Genomic DNA, 20,871 nt, shown 5'->3' with positions numbered 1-20,871 from the left:
TGGAAAGTGAATTGTATGATTCAGGTGTTTTCTGCATTATTGTGTGCATAAAGAGGTCATTTTGTGCTGTGTCATGGTGATAGTGTGCTGTGTCATGGTGATAGTGTGCTGTGTCTTGGTGATAGTGTGCTGTGTCATGGTGATAGTGTGCTGTGTCTTGGTGATGGTGTGCTGTGTCTTGGTGATGGTGTGCTGTGTCTTGGTGATAGTGTGCTGTGTCATGGTGATGGTGTGCTGTGTCATGGTGATGGTGTGATGCGTGGGCTCAGCTTCTTTATGTCTATTGGCCTTTCTGCTTCCACAGACAGGTCAGTCAGGTCAGATCAGATGCTATGTGAATGTGTTTCAGTTATGCACAGGGCCAAGGAGGCTGGGTACACACACACACACCACAGATATGCACACACACAAACAGAGTTGAGTTCTGTGCTGTTTTCTCCAGCCACTCCCTGGCTTGTGTTCAGGCAAAGTTATCTGTGGCGAGCACAAGTAAGCCAATCCTCCCTGAGTTTCCATGGGGATGAAGAGAGTAATTATGGGATAACTGGTGATGTCATTTGATGAGCACCAGTCAGAAGCCTAACAGACAGATGCAATAGAAGTCCTTTATTGCCATTTAAATCTTTTTTTCTGTACTATTGCTTTTGTGTTTAATTAATGAAGCCCAGGGGACCAGACAGTTCTGTGTGAATGTATTTTGATGGTCAGTAATACTGCGATTGGAAAAACTGTGATGTTTGTAATCTTTTCAGAAGCCTGGGTATATGACCAGTTACAACCAGCTCAAATTCTGAGCACTGTCCCTTGAGGATCTGAACCAACAACCTCCTGCTGGTTTTACAGCCTTTACCCCTACACTATTGCATCATAGTGCTTGTAGTTTGTCACTGAATAGGATACAAGCCACTGGGCTAAATATGAGGGTCTCTACACTCTCCGAAATAAACTGACAGTGGAGGCACATTTTTGTTCTTCAACGATCAAATTTCCCTAAAGTACACTAATGTTGTCTTTGGGTACAAATGAGTACACTTTCCAAGTACAAATGAATAATATATTGCTGGCTAGGGGCATAATTCTATGTACCTAAAGGGTACCACCCCAGCGACGAGCATTTGTACCTTTTTAAGCTCTTTTAGTGTAGCTGAGGGAAGTCTAATTCAGGCTGGGAGTGATGTACTCTCCCACACAGAGCTCCCAGGTGTTCCTGAGGGTTTCTGCGCTAGTGTGGATTTGGGAGCGCTGCGTAAAATCCATTAGTCTTCTGAGCTCCGGGTGTTTTTCTGAGGCTCGTCGCCTCCCAGGGCCAGCTGCTTCTTGCTGGCAGGTATTTTCAGATCACAAACATTTAAGGACAGGATTTTCACTGCGCTTACCACCTGCCGGCTGCTTTTATCCCGGAATTCCAGATTCCTTATTACCTCCCACAATCAAAGAAGTCGGAATTCCATCCGGAATTGCATGAGGGTACATTTTTATAGTAATACTGGATGCAATTTAGATTCACTCAATAGTTTTTAGTATAAGTTCAGATCACACCATCTTAGTATGGCTTAGATCACTACAGCACAAATAAATGCAACATTTGAAATGAACCATTCTTAACAACCTGTCCATCAAGTACTAAAATGAAGCATATGCCACACCAGGGTGTGTATGCAGGATTCTGCTGCCACCAGTTACTCTGGCTCAATCAGCTAATTAGCCATATGCACCACAACCAATTCACTCATGAATTAGACCACAATAAAATGCTACAACACAAGAACGTTTATCAGCTGTTTATATCACAGAATGTGTCTAGAATGGACCGATCATGTAAATGATTGGGCTAATGAAATCATTAAGAGCAGAAGTTGGTCTGAAATCCAGAAACACACACACGACCCTCCGTGTCTATCCCTGCTCTACACTAAGGATTGTGGGATATTCACTCATCTGTTAGTGTGCCACCGGGCATGAAGTTATGAAAATGTTCCTCACTGAAAATATGTAGCTGGCTCTCCATAAAACACAGGGTGGAACTTAACTCCACGACTGTTTGCAAACGCATTGTTTTCACTGTTTGTTGATGGACCTTTTGTCACATTATCTGCAGGCAACACATTAGCACGTTAGCGCAGATTTACACTTCGGTGGCGCCCGCTTATTCACCGGTACCTATCGTGCAAAGCGAGCCGTTTATGTGTTGCTTGTTTGGCCCTAGGCGGCAGGTCTGAAAATACAAACTGACTCCAGCTGGTAAGCACTCTGCTTCTCTCCTATTGGATACTTCTCACCATAGTTACACCCTCTGATACAGCTCATGAAATGTGCGTAGGCACTGTGAACACGTTCCCAAAGTTCCTTCATTGTTTACGCCAGGGTTGGGCTTTTTCTTCCTGCACAGTGGGGATTTTGTGCAGGTTTTTATCGTCACCAATTACACCAATTAACAAATTAGCTCATTAGCAGAATACGCTTATGCTGGGGCACGTTCAGAATGAAAACGTTTTGCTACGGTTTCTGTGTTGAACAACATGTCTCCTCGCAATGGTGTGCAGCATTTTGCGACAGGCTTAGAGGTATGTTTGCTCCAGTTTGCTGGGTGCCTCGGGGGTGTAGCCTGAATCAATGATGACGTAGGCCTATGCTTTAATGCTCGGAAAACAGAGAGAATCTGATTGGATCAAACTCAGTCAGTCACGGTTTGCAACAGGATGTTCAGCGCACCACCGTGTCTGTTTAAATAAAGGTTTCGCAACATTTCAGCCCTGGTTTAACCAATGATTATACCACAGTTAGAAATTCTATTTCAAGACAAAGCAACAGTCATCAGCTGCAGCTAAAATACAGATATAACCTTCTTTGCCCACCCCGGTTTGTATATAACGATAATTGGCATTTTGCCAAAATGTATATTTTTAAATGCACTTGACCTGTATTGTGCCCCTGGTAGTCTCCATTAATTGGCATCAGCATTGTGACCCAGATGTATTAACGACTTTTACATCGCCCAATTTCCCTTTTTGGACCAAGCTACTAAAGCTGCACTTACCTTAAGTAAACCTTGTCTCATTTTCAGGTCTATAAAACCTCGGTCCTCTTTCTGCTGAAATACCTCCACTGTGTGCACCGCTTGCCCTGTGCATCCGTCCCAACAGCACGGCGTCTCTTTTTTCATCCAGCTGATTTATTAACGAGCCTCTATTGGATTGTTAATTGAACGCAGATATGCTTTGTGGGACAGGTATCGGCTGCTCGTTCTTTGTGAAAGACGTTCCCGCAGAAATGGTGTTTTGTGATAACAGCTTCCAGTTTACCTCTGTTCCCCTCACTAACAAATTAAGCCATCAAAGTGATACTTCCTTTAATTGAAAGATTAATTAGTTGCTCGGTTAACTACACCGGTTTCTACGGCAATTAATTGCGCGACTAATTGAGGTTTCTTTGGGGTAGCTGGCCCAAATCTGTAAAAGGTGCCGATATCAACAAATTAAAGAGACAGCTGCAGAAAAGCGTGACAAACTCGACACTTTCTTTCACGCTAGGCTACCTCTGGCAACACAGATGCTAAACATGAAATAATCCATATATTTCAGGCAAATATTATTCATGAAAGCAGATGGAGTTGCTGTCAGTTTGTCTCTTGAAAAGAGTTGAGAGAGATCACCGTTTCAAAAGTCTTCGCTCTGTTTGAGTAATGTACTTGTGTTGTCGTGTCTGAGAATCTTTGTGTTACTTGTACACCGCAATAAGGATGTGCGTTGGGCCCCAGCTTGGGTAAAGAAATAAAACATCTGCGATGAAATCTCATCTGAAATGCAGGCATCAGTGTTTGGGTGCAGTTATTAATAAACAATAGCCGCATTGCTAATTGTTTCAGAGATGATGCCAAGAATTGATCCCACAGTGGATCGCATAGCAGAGCTGATGAGTACAGAAATTGTGCAGTAGCCCTGGTCAAACGTCACCAATCAGAGTGCATTCCAGCTCTCTGTATTTGCACAAATTTGTTAAATAAGTCAGCACCACAGTTTTAATTTATTTCCATGAATGAAGTGTAGGTCATAATTGTAATTCATTTTTAATTCATTACTTTCTCCTGATGATTTGGTTGGTGCCTTGCATGGCAGCCTATCACCTGTGTGTGTGTGTGTGTGTGTGTTTGAATGAGAGACATTCATTGTAAAGCATGTTGGATAAATGCAGTCCATTTACCATTTAATAATTGTGATGAATTCCCACTGTACAGTTAATATTAGTACAGTATGAAGCATATCTTTTGGTTTTGAAGCATACAGAGGCTGTCTAATGAACTAAGACCCAGTATGAGAACTTGAATGAAGTTGCTCTTTGAAGCAAATATATTTCCGGAAGGTTCATTCTACTTACTTTCACACAGGAGTAAAATAATTTACTTGGCATACATTTCTGTGCTACTATTAGATCTTGCCTGTTAAATAGACACTGTTGCTTGCACTAGTAGGACTGCTTGCGTGAACCATCGCTCTATATCATTTATTATAATCTCTTTAATCGGGTGAGGGCTAATAACCGTTTAGAGGGCTCAGTGCCATACGGGTTATTTCCATAAGGTCCACAGTGACATACAGGGGTCCTGACAACCCTCTCCCTCCGTCCATCGATGGTGGGAACGTGTCTCAGTGGAGATTTACGGCCGAGCTGCTGCCACAGGATCGTTTCATGCGACAGGAACGGGGCGCTAGCCTCCGTTTGATCTGTGTGTATAAAATTACATTGCTTTAGCTACGCCAGGGGATTGCCACCATAACGGCCATCATCATGCGGATATGTTCCCTTCCCCCCACCCTCTCCCCTGGCCCAATCCTACATCTCAGGTACGGGGAAGGAGAAGAGAGAGGAACGTTGCTAAACGTTAGCTATCGATTCTGCGTTAACTTTAAAAAAAATTATTTGTTGCCCATCATGGGGCTCTGCCTTGTGTGTCTGCGTTAATGACTTGGTATTACTGAATTAGTGTTCTTGCTTTCTTCCTCGTATTAGCTCATTTGCTTTATTGGTTTCTGTGGGTATTGTAGTTCTTTGTGGTCTTTTAGTTCAGTGCATGGTCTTTGTGTGTGGTTACCGGCCACACACAAACCGCACACAAAAACTTACCGGCCAGCTCTTACCAGTTTGCCTACTTGTTGTGTTTTGTCTGGTCCCCTGCTTTTCTCACTGTGTTTTAGCCTCCTGTGTTTTTGTATTTCTGCTCCTGTGCCCCTGTCGATGCATTTTTGGACTGTGTGTTCCGTAAAGTCGACTGAAATTTCACACTCTTGCACCTCCATCCCTCTGCACCAGGGCCCCAGTCCCCATCTTCCTGACAGCTCTCTATGTTCTTCATCACAAACCAAAGCAGAAGTGACAGGGGGGTTGGATAGCTGTAGATAATCGTTAAAGAGGCATAGAGTGGAATTCACATCCACACCTTTCAAAGTGATGGCACAAAGTGGTGTGATGCTATAGCTGATTTCACCGTTTCAACGTTTATTTATTAATTGCCATTTAATCAATATTCGTAATACCGGTTTTTTTTTTTTTCAGTTTGGATTGCACAGACCCAAATATTCAAAAGCATTGCATCCAATATCCTAATGAACACAGGAGAAAGCAACTGTTTTCACCTGTTTGTCAAGCATAACATTTCAAATGCACAGAAGAATGTTCGGTGTTACTTCAAAGAAAATAAAATAGTATGAAAGAAAAGGTTAAATTAATATACTCTGACCATTCTGCCCGACAAGAGTTGATTTAATACTGAAACATTTTACAATGTTTACATTTTACAATATAGTGTATCTGGAAATCTGACAGATTTCAGCATTTTATTTATCGAGTTTTTTGTGATTTTTATTCCCTGTGTTGAAAATACAATAAATATTTTTCTTGCTTGGGCCGTTATTCGGATGGAAATGATGTCACTGTCACTTAATATTTGTGTTGTGCCGGGGCCTGTGGCCTGTTGGGCGTTGTAGTCTGGGGAAGTAACAGGTGTCGCTGCGCTGACAGCGGGAGAGGCGGTAGGCCTGATGATGTCGGGCTGATTACCGGGGTCTGATAATTACCCTGAGTAAATCACAGCTGTGCGCCTTCCGGAGACCGCCGCCCACTCACTCTGACCCCTCCCACTTGGTTTTAATACCGTTTATTATTCATGAGCTTCAGTGCGTTTGTTCCTGTTCATTACAGGCCATGAATTTGACTATTTCACACAAAAAGGAGCATAAAAATAAATTAAGCACAGATGGCCTAACATTTTCATTATTTTTTTAAAATAAGGAAATTAATAGAAAGACCAGAAAAAATTTGTTTTATTGAAGATTGAACATTTTTTTCATGTTACTTGAAGCTCAGCTTGGCTCAGTTCTGCATTTTGAGTCAATTTATCTGAGTGTAAAAAAAGGCAATGAGCACTGCTGGCTCCCATTAAAATACCCATGTTTACTTTAGTCAAGTATAATTTATTTAAGTGCTTCGGTCCTCCGTGGCCGCCCTTAACTTGGGCGATGACAGCTTGCATTATTACACATTATATTTATACAGCTGAATATCTCTTGAAGCTGCTGAGATGGAGAGTGCAGTCTTACTGCTCGTGGTGCTCAAATGGGCGTGACGTATCTGTAACTCATTACGGTTTGTTCCCATATTTTAATTCCCCCAAAAGAAAGCTCTGCTGTGTACTGTATATCATGATTGTGTGAAAGCTTTGCCCTAATGAGCAAATTATACAGTATGTGTACAGTATAAATCGTATTAGTTTCCCTGCCATTGCTCCAAACCCCACTCTAAATTGCATTCTCACTAATTACCCTAATGAGTGCGGGAAGGTGTGAATTGAGGTGGCACATTTTTCCTGCTGTGGATACGTATGTACCTCGTTTGCCCATATTATACTTAGAGATTTCGATTCGACAGCAAATTACAGTAATTCAGACTTTTTCCCCCCATTAGAGCCCAAAGGTTCCCTAATAGCATTCCTTATTACGCTGTGTATTTGCCATCACAAAACTGAGGAAGGTACCAAAAATATCAATTATGTTGTCTGTAGGATGGAATCATGGGGTTTGTACTTTTTTTGTTTTGCGATCAACTGTTTTTATTTGAAAAAGTTTAATACAAAATATATATATTTTAAATAATTTAAAAATCCCACCCTGGCTGTGTCGAAGTGTCCCTTATCAATTGTACAGCACTTTGTATACAGGCACTATATAAATGCCAACAAAATGCAACATCTTTGACCTAAATGCAAAAGACCTAAACCCAGACGGCCATTTTGTAAGTTGACTTGTAGACATTTTGTCCTCGTCTGGCTCTTTCAAAGTCACCACAGGCATCATGGTGGCTTCTGTCTGGTGATATTTGATGGACAGCTTATCTATGCGGTGTGTGAGAGGTATATTAGCCCTAGCTATGCTGTAATGTTGTGTATTTGACTTCACTCAAATGGATTCAATTAGTCATTTTATATAGCTACTACTAGTTTGACGTCTAATAGTACTACTATTGCTAGCTATCCATTGTAATGGGTCTTACTTGTACTGTAAGTTGAAGGTAAACCTGTTGGTAATATTCCTGAAAATGTTAACTAATATTAAAAATGTTTTCAGTAGTTTACAAGCTGACAAGATAGCTAGGTTTGAGTAATAGATCTTTATACATGCGGCAATGTGAGAATATCAGAAACAGGTGGTGTGTTCAGACATGTGCACAGACGGACTGACATGAACAAACATGCACACACAGACATGAATGCGCTTAGGTACACAAACACGCACACCTGCACGCATACACACTAACACTCATACAAACCCACACACACAAATGTACTCAGACACACACACACACAAACATGCACGCATGCACACACACATACACACATATACACACACAACACTGGATTCACCTGCATCCTTGAAAAACAAAAACAGATGACTTGGTGATTACAGAGCTTCTGTCCGTACCAGAACAGCGCAGGAGAAGACAATAGTAAAATGCAAATGCAGTAAAGCCATTTCAAAACAAATCACGCGTTCTCAAATCACTGTCAATGCTGAAATTAAAGTCGGAGCATAATTGGTTTACTTGCATCTAATCCTTTTTGTGAAATTGCAAAGCACACAGTAAATCCCAAAGATTATTTTCTGGACGTGCAATTTGTCTTCACTTAGTGTGTGAATGGCACAGAGTACATTTATAAATTAAACCTGCAAGCAAAGTTGAATTTTTTTTTTAATCGGGCATACAACTCAAAACTTACGTGCATAAACGTACCTCCAACTTTGACCTGTTGGTGGCGCTAAAGCGCTGGAGCTGGAGACATGAATCTTGGTGAAATGAATCATGGGACTGTCCCCAATCACTTTCCCAACTTTTCACCATACGGTCCTAAGGGCTGCCATAGACACCCTAGCCAGAAGAAAAAGATGATGATGAATAATAATAAGAAAAGGTAGAAACACACTGTGTGCCTACGCAGCTTCGCTGCTTGGTCCCCATTTCACAGATACATAATACTGTGAGCTGGGTTACTATCAGATAGCTTAATGAATTAAATCATTGTCTGTGTGTGAGAGCGTGCTTGTTCACACTGTGCCCTACCTTGGGACTATATACACGAGAAGACAGCCCAACATCTGTCCTGTCTGACTGCTAGTTTTCTCTCTCCGTCTCTTTCTGTTTTACCAAGTGCCACATTAACATGCAGAGAAAGCTGGTTCAGCCCAAATGCAGTGTAACCAAATCTAATCACATGAGAGGTGTTTCCCTGAGACGCCGGTAGGATTTTAGAGTGCTCTGTCTGTACAGTTTAGAGGATAGGAGAGAGATGGGGGGGGGGGGGGGGTTGGAGAAAACAGGAAAGAGATGGGCGTGTGAGAGAGAGAGGGGCAGAGAGAGAGATAGAGGGGTAGTGAGAGTGAAGGAAAAGGGAAAGAGAGATGGAGGAAGGGAGGGAAGGAGAAAAGCGGATTGGGAGAGAGAGAGATGCAGAACAGAGGAAATAAAGAGCTTATGCGTGCTGTTCCCCTGGGGGGGGGGGGGGGTGAAGCCGTTACTCTCTGCTATAAAGCCCCTGCTAAACTTCACAGCGAGGGGGAGGGGGAGCTAAAAACCCCCTAAAAGCCTCAGACACCTCCTCAGACTCCCCCTGAGCTCAACTCTCTCACACACACACACACACACACACACACACACACACGCACTCACACTCACTCCCCCATGAAATCGCACGCATACTCACACACTCACACACACACTTATGCTCACCCCCTCCCCGCCTAAACTGACACACACGCTTATGCACTCACACACACTCACACACACACTCACACACACTCATGCACTCACACACACTGACACACACTGACACTCACACTCACACACACTCATGCTCGCGTTCTCTCCCAGACAGTCGAGCCGGAGGGCACAGGTGGGAATTCAGCGAGCGGAAATTTCACAGTGACACCAGGAAGTTTTTCAGGGAACGCCGGGAAGTTCAGCTCACAAAGAGCTTTTAACATCAGCTGCCACAGCGAGATCCTTCAAGGCACAGACTCAGAGACTGCTTAGATATATAGTCATCCTGGTCCTCAATAACAGTACTGATACTACTACTACGACTACTACTACTACTACTACTACTACAACTGCTAAAAATATGCATAAAAAATTGATGTCTGTAGTACTGCTACTGCTACTACTACTACTACTGCTGCTGCTACTACTGCTACTACTACTACTACTACTACTACTACTACTACTACTACTGCTGCTACTGCTACTACTGCTGCTACTACGACTACTACTACTGCTGCTACTGCTACTACTTCTACTACTACTGCTACTGTTGCTACTACTACTACTACTGCTACTGCTTCTACTACTGCCACTGCTACTACTGCTACTACTGCTACTACTACTAATAATAATAATAATAATAATAATAATAATATTGCCTTTTTACGCCTCACAGCAAGGAGGTCCTGGGTTCGAATCCCCGTCGGCCGGGGCCTCTCTGTGCGGAGTTTGCATGTTCTCCCCGTGTCTGCGTGGGTTTCCTCCGGGTACTCCGGTTTCCTCCCACAGTCCAAAGACATGCAGGTTAGGCTGATTGGAGAGTCTAAATTGCCCATAGGTATGAGTGTGTGAGTGAATGGTGTGTGTGCCCTGTGATGGACTGGCGACCTGTCCAGGGTGTATTCCTGCCTTTCGCCCAATGTATGCTGGGATAGGCTCCAGCCCCCTGCGACCCTGTTCAGGATAAGCGGGTTCAGATAATGGATGGATGGATGGATATTGCCTTTTTAACTTTTCCCAGAGTAATTGAGTTGAATCTGTTGTGTGATTATACTGGGGGAGGACTGCTGCTTGCCGATGTGCCGAATCCAGAGTGCTGTTGTTGAAATATACATGGCTGGGGGCTCTCTCGGAAAACTTCAAAACAGGAGCAGGGTCGGTGCTGTGGAGTTTCTCTGTCTGTAGGTGGAGGAACGAGGCGGGGGAGCGCTGGAGCTTTCAGGGGGAGGAGGATTGGGAGCACAGGGCACAGGGAGTGGTGGTGGAGGTGCACTCTCTGGGCTATTATGAAGAGAGCTGAGTTGCCATCACTGGTTGTTTAGTGATCGCACTTTCAAAGCATTTGCACTAGCATTGAGGCTACGCGACGCAACGTGAGTCCAGTATTCCACTAGCCAACTAGCTAGCATTAGCTTGGTGTCTAACATTACTGTCAAGTTCACAGACAATCACACACACGCACACACATGCACACACGCATTCCCTTCTCCTTCATCTCGCGTTTTAACTGGTTTTAATCTGTGGCTTTGGTCAGTGTGGCTTGTTCTCTCGTTTGCATGAGAAGGCGCTCTTTACTCTTTACTCAGAACTCCACTGCACATGAAAGTGTGACCACTTCCATTGCTCTTGGCTGCAGGCTTTCCAGCCAGAACGCATTTCACACAGAGTGCGGAATTTCATCACCCGCACACACACTCATGGCCGCATAAACATTCATACACATGCATGCACAAATCAACAAGCATGTATGCATATAAACAGGAATGCTGTATGTACGCACATACACATGTACACCTACACACACACACACATACACATACGAATCCACACCTACACACACACACGTACACCTACACACGCACATACACATGTACACCTGCAAACACATATACACATGTACACCTACACACACACACACACACACACACACACATGTATGCCTACGCACACACCCACACACACACACACACACACACATGTATGCCTACGCACACACCCACATACACATGTACACCTACACACACGCGCACACACTGCAGCACGCATGCACACTCACACACACACACTCACACATTCATAAGCACACACACAACCAGATGTTCATACACCCATACGCTCCCTTGGTACACCCTTCATGTTCGACACAGGTTCTCGTGTAACTGTCACTCACATTCTGTCTCTTGATCCCATCATGCAACAGGTAGGCAGTTTCCCTGTCATCACGTTGGCTTCTAAATGTTTCATTTCCACCAGGTTCCCAGGAACAGCAGGGGCTTTCCCGGAAGCCCCCACTCACACATTCACAGCTGCTCTCATCTGTACCTGTAGCTTTACATTGCAGTACAGCTATTTAGCTGACACTTTTATCCAAAGCGACGTACAATTGATTTGATATGGACCAATGTGGAGCCTTGCTCATGGACCCAACATTGTGGTTACACTGGGGTTTGAACCCCATATGCACAAGCACTGACTCATTCACTCACATGGTCCTGACTGACGGGTGCTTAATCCGACACAATTATTCATTAAAATGTAATTGATCATTCCCCGTTTTAATAACAAATCCATCTAGCTTAATTTCAATGATTGATTTTAACTATAAACATTATTAGCTTGAATTAGCCTTTGGGTATGTTGCTTCAACACGACTAAATGCAACTGCATCCTTGAATGATGCCATTCCACTCCATTATTCTGTTTGAGTGTTCTGTGTTGCGGTTTTTGAATCGCAGGGCCTGAATCATTGATAGATCTCTGACGTGGACGAGTGGGTCAGCTCTCCGCCGTGTCCTCGTGCGCGTAGCGCCTTTACAAACCGCCTGACCTCCTGCTGGACCTCTGTGACTCACCTTCACTTCCTGTGACTCACTGTCACTTCCTGTGACTCACCCACTGTCAGTCCGACAGCCCGGCCGGTCTGCGGCTGGAGCCTGCGCGGGAGTGGTGTCAGAGGGCCAGTGCACTGCACCCTAGGTCCTGTTTTTCTAAAAATATAAAACGGAATACATTTCTAAAGGCCTGTTTGTATTTGCCAAAACGCCTTTATTGCTGCTAATCACTCTAGCACTTGGAATCACCCTAGCACTTGGAATCGTACTTCCCTCTAGGGTCTTTCTGCGCACTTGTCCCTGGTTATGGCTTCGCACTTTGTTGTGCGTCGCTCTGGATAAGAGCATCTGCTAAATGACTGTAATCGTATGTAAGGTGATGTTAAGATATACTGGCGGTAGTATTGTGATATGCAGGAACCTCCAGTGGTGTGAGTTAATTGAGAAGATGGAGGCATGGAATAACTGGCCTGTGAGAGCTGGAGAGCAGGAAGAGTATTCCCCTGCTCCCAGGGGCCTGACATCACCAGCATGCTCCTCTCCTCCACAGGAGAAAAGAGCCACAGAGATGAGAGGGGGAGAGGGTGGAGGAGAAAGAGCAGGGGAGGGAGAGATTGATGAGAGGAGGGGTGAGAGACAGAGAGAGAATGTGTGTGTGGGTGTGTGCAGCAGTGCAGGTCTATTTGCAGGAGTGTGTTAGTGCGTGCTTGGGCGTGCGTGCATGTGCGTGTGTGTACCCGTGTATTTGTGTGTGTCTGTACGTGCGTATGTGTCTGTGGCAGTGTGTGTGTGTGTGTGTGTGTGTGTGTGTGCCTGTGTATTTGTGTGTGTCTGTAAGTGCGTATGTGTCTGTACCAGTGTGTGTGTGTACCTGTGTATTTGTGTGTGTCTGTACGTGCGCATGTGTCTGTAGCAGTGTGTGTGTGTGTGTGTGTGTGTACCTGTGTATTTGTGTGTGTCTGTACGTGCGTATGTGTCTGTAGCAGTGTGTGTGTGTGTGTGTGTGTGTGTGTGGTGTACCTGAGTATGCACTGCAAGTGTGTATGTGCGTATGTGTCTGGCAGCGTGTGTGTGTGTGTGTGTCTCTGTGTGCACCTGAGTATGCACTGCGTGTGTATACGTGCATGTGTGTCTGGCAGTGTGTGTGTGCATATCTTTGTGTCCCAGTGTGTGTGTGTGTGTGTGTGTGCATGTGTGTGTGTTGCTCAGAGCCTTTAATTAGCCCGTGGCCTGAGGTGTGAGCGTGCCTTCAGAAAGCAGACGCCCCACATCAGCCTGACTCACCGCAGGGCTGGGGAAGTCACTGTCGACCTCCACTGCTCGTTACCAGGGCAGCCACAGCCTGAGTCTGAGTGGGGCGGGGGGTTCTGGGGCGAGTGGGGGGGGAATGGGGGGGTCACGGGTGCTGGGGAGCAGGTTCAGTGTGGCACCTGCTGTTCCACCAGATCTGTGTGTGTATGTATGTATGTATGTGTGTGTGTGTGTGTGTGTGTGCATGTGTACTGTCTTTATGTGTGTGTACTGTGTGTGTGCGTTTGCATGTGTGTGCATGTCTGTATGTGCGTCTCCGTGTGCGGCTGTACATGCGCCTACATGTATATATGTGTGTGCAGTGTGTGTGTGTGTGTGTGTTTGTGCGCGCATATGCCTGCATGTGTATATGAACTTGTGTATCTACTATAATGGGCTATGTGTAGGAGCTTGTTAAGATCACATATCAGATCTTTCTTTGATATTACAGAGAGAAAAAACAACAAAAACAAACAGACAGCCAGAAACACTCTGACTCTCTCCGCCACCGTCTCCCGGGAGATGGGCTACGGGTGTGGGGGCGGAGGGGGGGAAGCAGAGAGGAGCGTAACCTGAGCGACTCGCTCATTAAAAACTCCAGTGGCCTTTCATACGGTCTGAGAGGAAGTGAGAATTATCCGCCCTGATCTCTCCTGTCTGTACCCCGCGCCCGTTGCCCGTCGCTGACTCATGCACATTATGTCGCTAATGACTGGCTCCTGCTCCACGCTCTCCTGTGCCCCTGGGGATCGAGAGCGTTCCCACAACGTTTCCTCAGCGTTTCCTCAGCGTTCCCACAGCGTTTCCTCAGCGTTTCCTCAGCGTTTCCACAGCGTTCCCACAGCGTTTCCTCAGCGTTCCCACAGCGTTCCCACAGCGTTTCCTCAGCGTTTCTGTGGTACATTCGCTCCTCACACATTCCGAGACTAAAGGATGGTCTAGTGTCCCTCTGTGGAGTGCAGCACCCTGAAAACGCCCCCTGAGATGTTGGGTACTGGAACGATCTTATGGGCGCACAAGTGTGGCTTATCGTTAAAGTGTTTGAATCTGAATGGCTGGATAAAAAGACTCATGGATCCACTTTCATCGCTCAGATGGTTCTCCAGCTCCTGGGGTCGACCATTCAGTTTCCCCCTTTCTTTCCACTGAAATTCTCCCTGTGTATTTTGACAGAAATAGACATTTCAATTCCATGTAGAATTGATTGGTTGATTTATCCATTGGATGCTTTTATGATTCTTGCATTCATTGGTAGAGCTGATTCTATAGATAGTAATTCAGGTGGAGCAGGGTTAATCTGTCATCTCTTTAACCACTTATAAAGTGTGACATCACACATATGTGATTATAGTTCGCATTTATATAGCACCTTCATCCAAAGCGCTGTATGCTTCTCATTCACCCATTCACACACACACACACACACACACACACTCACGGCAATTGGCTGCCATGCAAGGCACCAACCAGCTCGTCAGGAGCAATTGGGGGTCCGGTGTCTTGCTCAGGGACACTTCGACACACCCAGGGTGGGATCGAATCGGCAACCCTCCGACTGCCAGACAACTGCTCTTACTGCCTGAACCAAAGTTGCCCCGAATGTTCACTGAACATTCTAATGCTGATGTAACAGCCACTGCTGGTAATGGAAAACAGTTCTAGGACACCAACTTCCGGAAAAACATTCCAGAATACCTACTCTTCAAAGGGTTAAACGGCATTCTTGAATCTGCGGGCAATATCCAACGCAGTTACAGTTTTAGCATGTTTGTGTGAATGAGAGAAATGCCTGTGTGAACGCTGACAGAGCCAAGGAGAGAGGAGGTAGATAACTCCCACTGCTGCTATTGATTTCACACATACCGCTTTCTCTCGTTCACACCTGATCCTTGCTGCTCTTAATAATACTCATTTAATAAATTATGTTATGTTATGCTTTCTTACTTGCGCACACTTCTGTGGTAAAGTAGATAATGTCAGGTTTGGTTGTAGTTGCAGGGAGGAGAATTAGCATCATTAGCATTGGTTGTGTTCGCAGGGAGGACAATTAGCATCATTCGCGTTGGTTGTGTTGGCAGGGAGGACAATTAGCATCATTAGCATTAGTTGTGCTTGCAGGACAGCATTATTGACTGGGCTGTTATAAAGATTAAGCTCACCTTGTTAAAAAAGAGCCGTTTACGCAATCGACTCATTTCCATGTAATTGAGTGGGTTTCACATCAAGCTGCTTTTCAAAAGCTGTTCACAAAAACCCTGCCGACCAGAGGACACTGTAAACTTTATCGGCACTTCGTAGGCCCTCCATCAAACTGTGAAAATGGCCCCCGTCTCAAACCGCAGGCAGTAATGAATGGCTTGTATTCATGCTCCAGATTCCAGCAAGCTCCAGGTCAACTGGCAGGGCCAAAATGGATGCGTAAAACATGGCTTTTTGCGTTCAGCTTGTCGATTTAATGAGACGCCGCGCGCGATACGGCTCGTATGCACCCGCTCGGCCGTGGAGCGGCGTGTCTGTAATTACCCCCTCCGCTGCCCCTGTGCGATCCCCCAGCCCCAGGACTGCCCCAGGACTCCCGCCCACCTGCCCCAACTCCCACCCCCCTGCCCCAGGACTCCCGCCCACCTGCCCCAAATCCCACCCCCCTGCCCCAGGACTGCCCCAGGACTCCCACCCCCCTGCCCCAACTCCCACCCCCCTGCCCCAGGACTCCCGCCCACCTGCCCCAACTCCCACCCCCTGCCCCAGGACTCCTGCCCACCTGCCCCAACTCCCACCCCCCTGCCCCAGGACTGCCCCAGGACTCCTGCCCACCTTCTCCAACTCCCACCCCCTGCCCCAGGACTCCCGTCCACCTGCCCCAAATCCCACCCCCCTGACCCAGGACTGCCCCAGGACTCCCAGCCACCTGCCCCAACTCCCACCCCCCTGCCCCAGGACTCCTGCCCACCTGCCCCAACTCCCACCCCCCTGCCCCAGGACTGCCCCAGGGCTCCCACCCCCCTGCCCCAGGACTGCCCCAGGACTCCCACCCCCCTGCCCCAAGACTGCCCCAGGACTCCCTCCCCCCTGCCCCAGGACTCCCACCCCCTGCCCAGGACTGTCCCAGGACTCCCACCCCCCTGCCCCAACTCATGCCCCAGGACTCCCACCCCAAGCGGAACGTACCCCCCCAATGCTCAGCCAACCACTCGTTGGTTCTTTCAAGCAAGGGGGGGAATAACTAATAATAATAACATAACATATTTATCCATTGATCCATAACATAACATAATGATGAGGAAACATAACAATGAGTTGGAAACCTTCTGCTTAATATGTATGAGGAACTGTGAGTGCACCAAGACGATCCTCTCACTACCCCGAAATGACCAGCCCTGATCCGACCACAGAATCCGATCCTTCTTTGGTTTGATTAACCTTTCCCGCTGCTTTGCCACACTTTTCCCCCACCTTCCGTTTAACATTTAGCGTCTCGTTAACATCAGAGACATGCATGTCAGGTTCGGTGCACTCCTGCCGTTGCCCTTGACCGAGGCCCTGGCCTCAGAACTGGAGTTGCTCCCCAGACGCTGCACTGTGGCTGCCCACTGCTCTAGTAACTAGGATGGTTCAAATGTCGAGGAAAAATTACTCCACAGGGATCAATAAAGTATGTCTAAAACAAGGCCAGGGGGTCTATCTTTGGCTTTTGATTGCTGGGGTGTGACCGGAGAGGGATTTCCCAGGCAGCTGGGTCGGGTGAATCGTGGTGACCTTATCAGATACAGAGCAGGACTGTGTGGCACTAACAGTAGTGAGAGGGGAGGGCCTTAATGTTTCTAAGCCTGTACGTGTGAAGGGAAACAAGCTAAGAGAGATAGGCAGGGAGTGTGAAATTGGATTTCTGCAGTAGGTGTGGCTTACTGCGTCATAACAGACAGCCGACATGGGTTTTCATAAAGGGATCTGAGAGACAATGTCATGCCGCGAAGCTAGACTTCCTTTGTGATCTCGCCGCTGAATATACCCTATAATATAAATCCAGATATCCCAGCATGACCAGCTTGAAATTTGATCTGGTCATGCTGGTCATCTGGTTTAGCTGGGTATGAGCTGGTCAACCAGCATGGTCAAGTTGGTCACGACAAACTTTACAACTGCTCCAATCTGTCCACTGCTGAGTTGCCATTACTACTGGTGGTTAACTTTCGCTGCTGTTTATATATGGCTGGGGTCATTTGCATATTAACTGGAGTCGACTAGATTCGCTACTGGACTGTAGCAGGATGAAATGTTGCTTTCCTCCAGAAGCAGCGTGTGTACATTTTACAGTATTAAGCAGGAAAAAGAGGACCCATTGCCATATTTAATATCACTGTGAGCAAAACTTGGATGACGTCACACTCTCTAGAGTTTAAGTGTGAAGTGCATCTTTGACTTTTAAAACGGAACATTATGCTGAGACTGCGGTAGAACACAGGGTACAGACGTTCTGATATTACTGATATCCCCCCCCCCATCCCCAAGTCTAGCTGTGTGGTGCCACCATGGAATGCGTCCTTTTTATGACAAATTCTGGTGTCACTGTAAAATATTTCCCCCCCCCCAGCCACTCCCCAGAGCGTTTCCCTCCCAGTCAGCAACAGAGGAACTAATTAAATGAGCTCATCGTTCAGAGCTGTAAACAATGAAAGCACCGCTTCTTCAAAAACACCATTTTCATTCCCTTCTGTCTGGTGGCACAGGCTAGATGAGAGACCCCAAACCCCACAGACAGCTCATTGCGTTCACTTAGCAACCCCCTTTCATTATTTACTTACTTATTCCGACTTGAATACGTAACGGAGAATTGCCGCTGCGCTTCATTTAACAGGCTTTTCTTCTCCCGCCGCGGGGACTGCTACGGGTTGTGTTTGCCGAGCGATTTCTGGTCCTCTGAGCCAATGAGGCTTCCCAGACCTCTCTCTCCTGTCCAATCACGGGCAAGGGGCTTTCAGGCTTTCGGTTGTTTTGATCAGCGGTTTGTCGAGGCGGCATTGTCGTTCCTGGAACCGTCACGTTCTTCCCGAAGCCGGCTGTGTTTTATGTCCTGTGTGTAGCACACTCTGTAGAGCACTTTACTGCAGTGTATTCACTAAGAGCACTATTGCTAAGGAAGTCTGCGTTGATTGACTCATTTATCTTGAGTTCCATAGCGTAATGAAAACCTATAGGCTTCCCATATGCGTAACATATTAGCAGACTACAGTACATTCTGTCTTCCTGCGGAGACGATTGTTCTCATCAAGGAAGAATAATCTTTTCGATCAGTGGCTCCCGACTTTTATTTCAACCCTAATTTGGCACACCTTACTGTACTAATTAGCAACTTTAATGAGATCTCTAGCTGTTGAGTGAGGTGTGCTTTGTTCGTTATGAAGTTTAAACCTACAGGACTGTAGATCTCCAGGAACAGGGTTGGGCAGCCCTGCTTTAGCTGTTGAATGAGGTGTGCTTTGTTCAGTATGGAGTTTAAATCTACAGGACTGTAGATCTCCAGGAACAGGGTTGGGCAGCCCTGCTTTAGCTGTTGAGTGAGGTGTGCTTTGTTCAGTATGGAGTTTAAACCTACAGGACAGTAGATCTCCAGGAACAGGGTTGGGCAGCCCTGCTCTAGCTGTTGAATGAGGTGTGCTTTGTTCGGGGTGGAGTGCAAACCTACAGGACGGTAGATCTCCACAACAGGGTTGAGAACCATCGTTTTAGCTGAAGACACACTGTGCTCAGTGAAGCTCTCACATGCACCAGTGACCCCTGCTGGTCGAGTGAGTTAACCACAAGTCCACATTTGTTCTCAGCATTGTGGCACAAAATTGCTGCTATGTTTCTGCCAGTTAGACACGCCTTAGAACTACCTTGTACCGCAATTCCCGAAGGCCCCTGAATCATCTGCCGTTTTAACACCCCTGCTCACTCCAGGACCTCCCCAGAGACATATGGGAGACAGCAGTGATATTGCAGCCATTACTTCCTGGTGAACGTGTGAAACGATCAGCTTTTCCGGAGATTTCCGCCAGTTCCATCGAAGGCGCGTTTACAGTGAGGGCGGTCGAGTATGTCCAGTCTACAGCTTTGAGGGAGTAATAGTCATAATGTGAGATGGATATTGTCCGCATGAATCACAGAGAGTGTCACATCGGTGAGGGAAGAGCGATAAAAACGTTGAGTTTTACACGCCATCCGCCTGCTTCCAGCAGCCCATTAACCTTAAACTCTCAAAGCCTGTTGTTGTTCTTTATTGACTGAAAATATACATTCACATGTACACTGAATTCATTTGCATGTTTTGCCATAAACAATCAAGAGGTGCTAACCGCACACTGAAAAATATAGAGGCTACAAAGTTTTATCATATCAAATATGGGACATAAAATGACATTCATCAGAAAAAAAAAGAACAAAGATTAAAGGTAAATATTTCATCAGATGTTTCAGCTTATAGCCTGGCATTATATGTTCTGCTCCAACATTATGTCAAGAGTTATTTTTACCCGGTACAACAATCTTGCCTTTAACCTTTAAATGTTTTAGTGAAATGTATGCACCGGTGATATCTAAGGCCCAGTGACTGATATTGTCTTTTATTCAGAAGTCACATTACACATTTTCATAAATAAATCAAATTAAAATGGTATATTGGCTGTCGGAGGTTTAATCACATTGGACGGGAGGTAGAAAATGGCAGCTTGTGAAATTCTTAAAGGCCAAAAGCCCTTTTAATCAGAGATGGGGGACAGAAGTGGCTGCAGTCCTGACTGCAGAACATACCGGACGGAAACTGAATTCACCAAACGGTTTCCTTCTGTCTCTTTCACTTTCGCAAATAAAGGGCTTTTATGAGCCTAAAATATACGTCTCCTTCTCTCCGTCTGCCTTTGAGGGTTGTTTGGGTTTGTTTGTTGTTGACGGTCGGCGTTTTTGAGATCCTGTCGTTTCTGTGTCTGAACAATATCCCAATAAAGTGGGTTTTAAATCTCAAACCTCTTTTTCTCTCTTATCTCCCTTTCTCTGTCTCTCTCTCAGTCACTCAATTCAATTTCAATTTAATTTGCTTCATTGGCAGGACAACTACAGTCATATTGTCAAAGCCATACAATATTATACTGTACATAGAAACACTCAGGAATAAAAACACTCTCAGTTGAATTTAATTCAATTTGCTTTATTGTATTGCCAAAGCATAGAAAATAGTACATCCAACACTGAACAACTCTAAAGATCTCTTCAGACTGTACCTTGAGTCCTTTGCAGATTAGTCTGATCCATTGCCGTTGTACTACTGAGTTGGCCTATTTACCATGTGTACATTTACATGGACATGTTCATACCTGTACAACTGATTCTATGTGAATTGTATCTTATCCGTCCTTTTCTGTAGTTTGTTCTAATGACCTTGGTATGCACTTTTTGTCCATCATTATGGATA

At 45.7% G+C, this 20,871-nt stretch overlaps 1 protein-coding gene across 6 annotated transcripts in view; it reads left to right on the top strand.

The window, feature by feature from the left end:
• Positions 1–20,871, top strand: part of nrxn2a (neurexin 2a) — a 612,560-nt gene that overhangs the window by 189,188 nt on the left and 402,501 nt on the right. The gene's annotated exons all lie outside the window — the stretch shown is intronic.

This window comes from Conger conger, chromosome 7 (assembly GCF_963514075.1).
Source record: "Conger conger chromosome 7, fConCon1.1, whole genome shotgun sequence".
Classification (NCBI taxonomy): Eukaryota; Metazoa; Chordata; class Actinopteri; order Anguilliformes; family Congridae; genus Conger; species Conger conger.
Note: the sequence above shows the minus strand (reverse complement) of the source record. Positions and strands in the feature narration are given on the sequence as shown.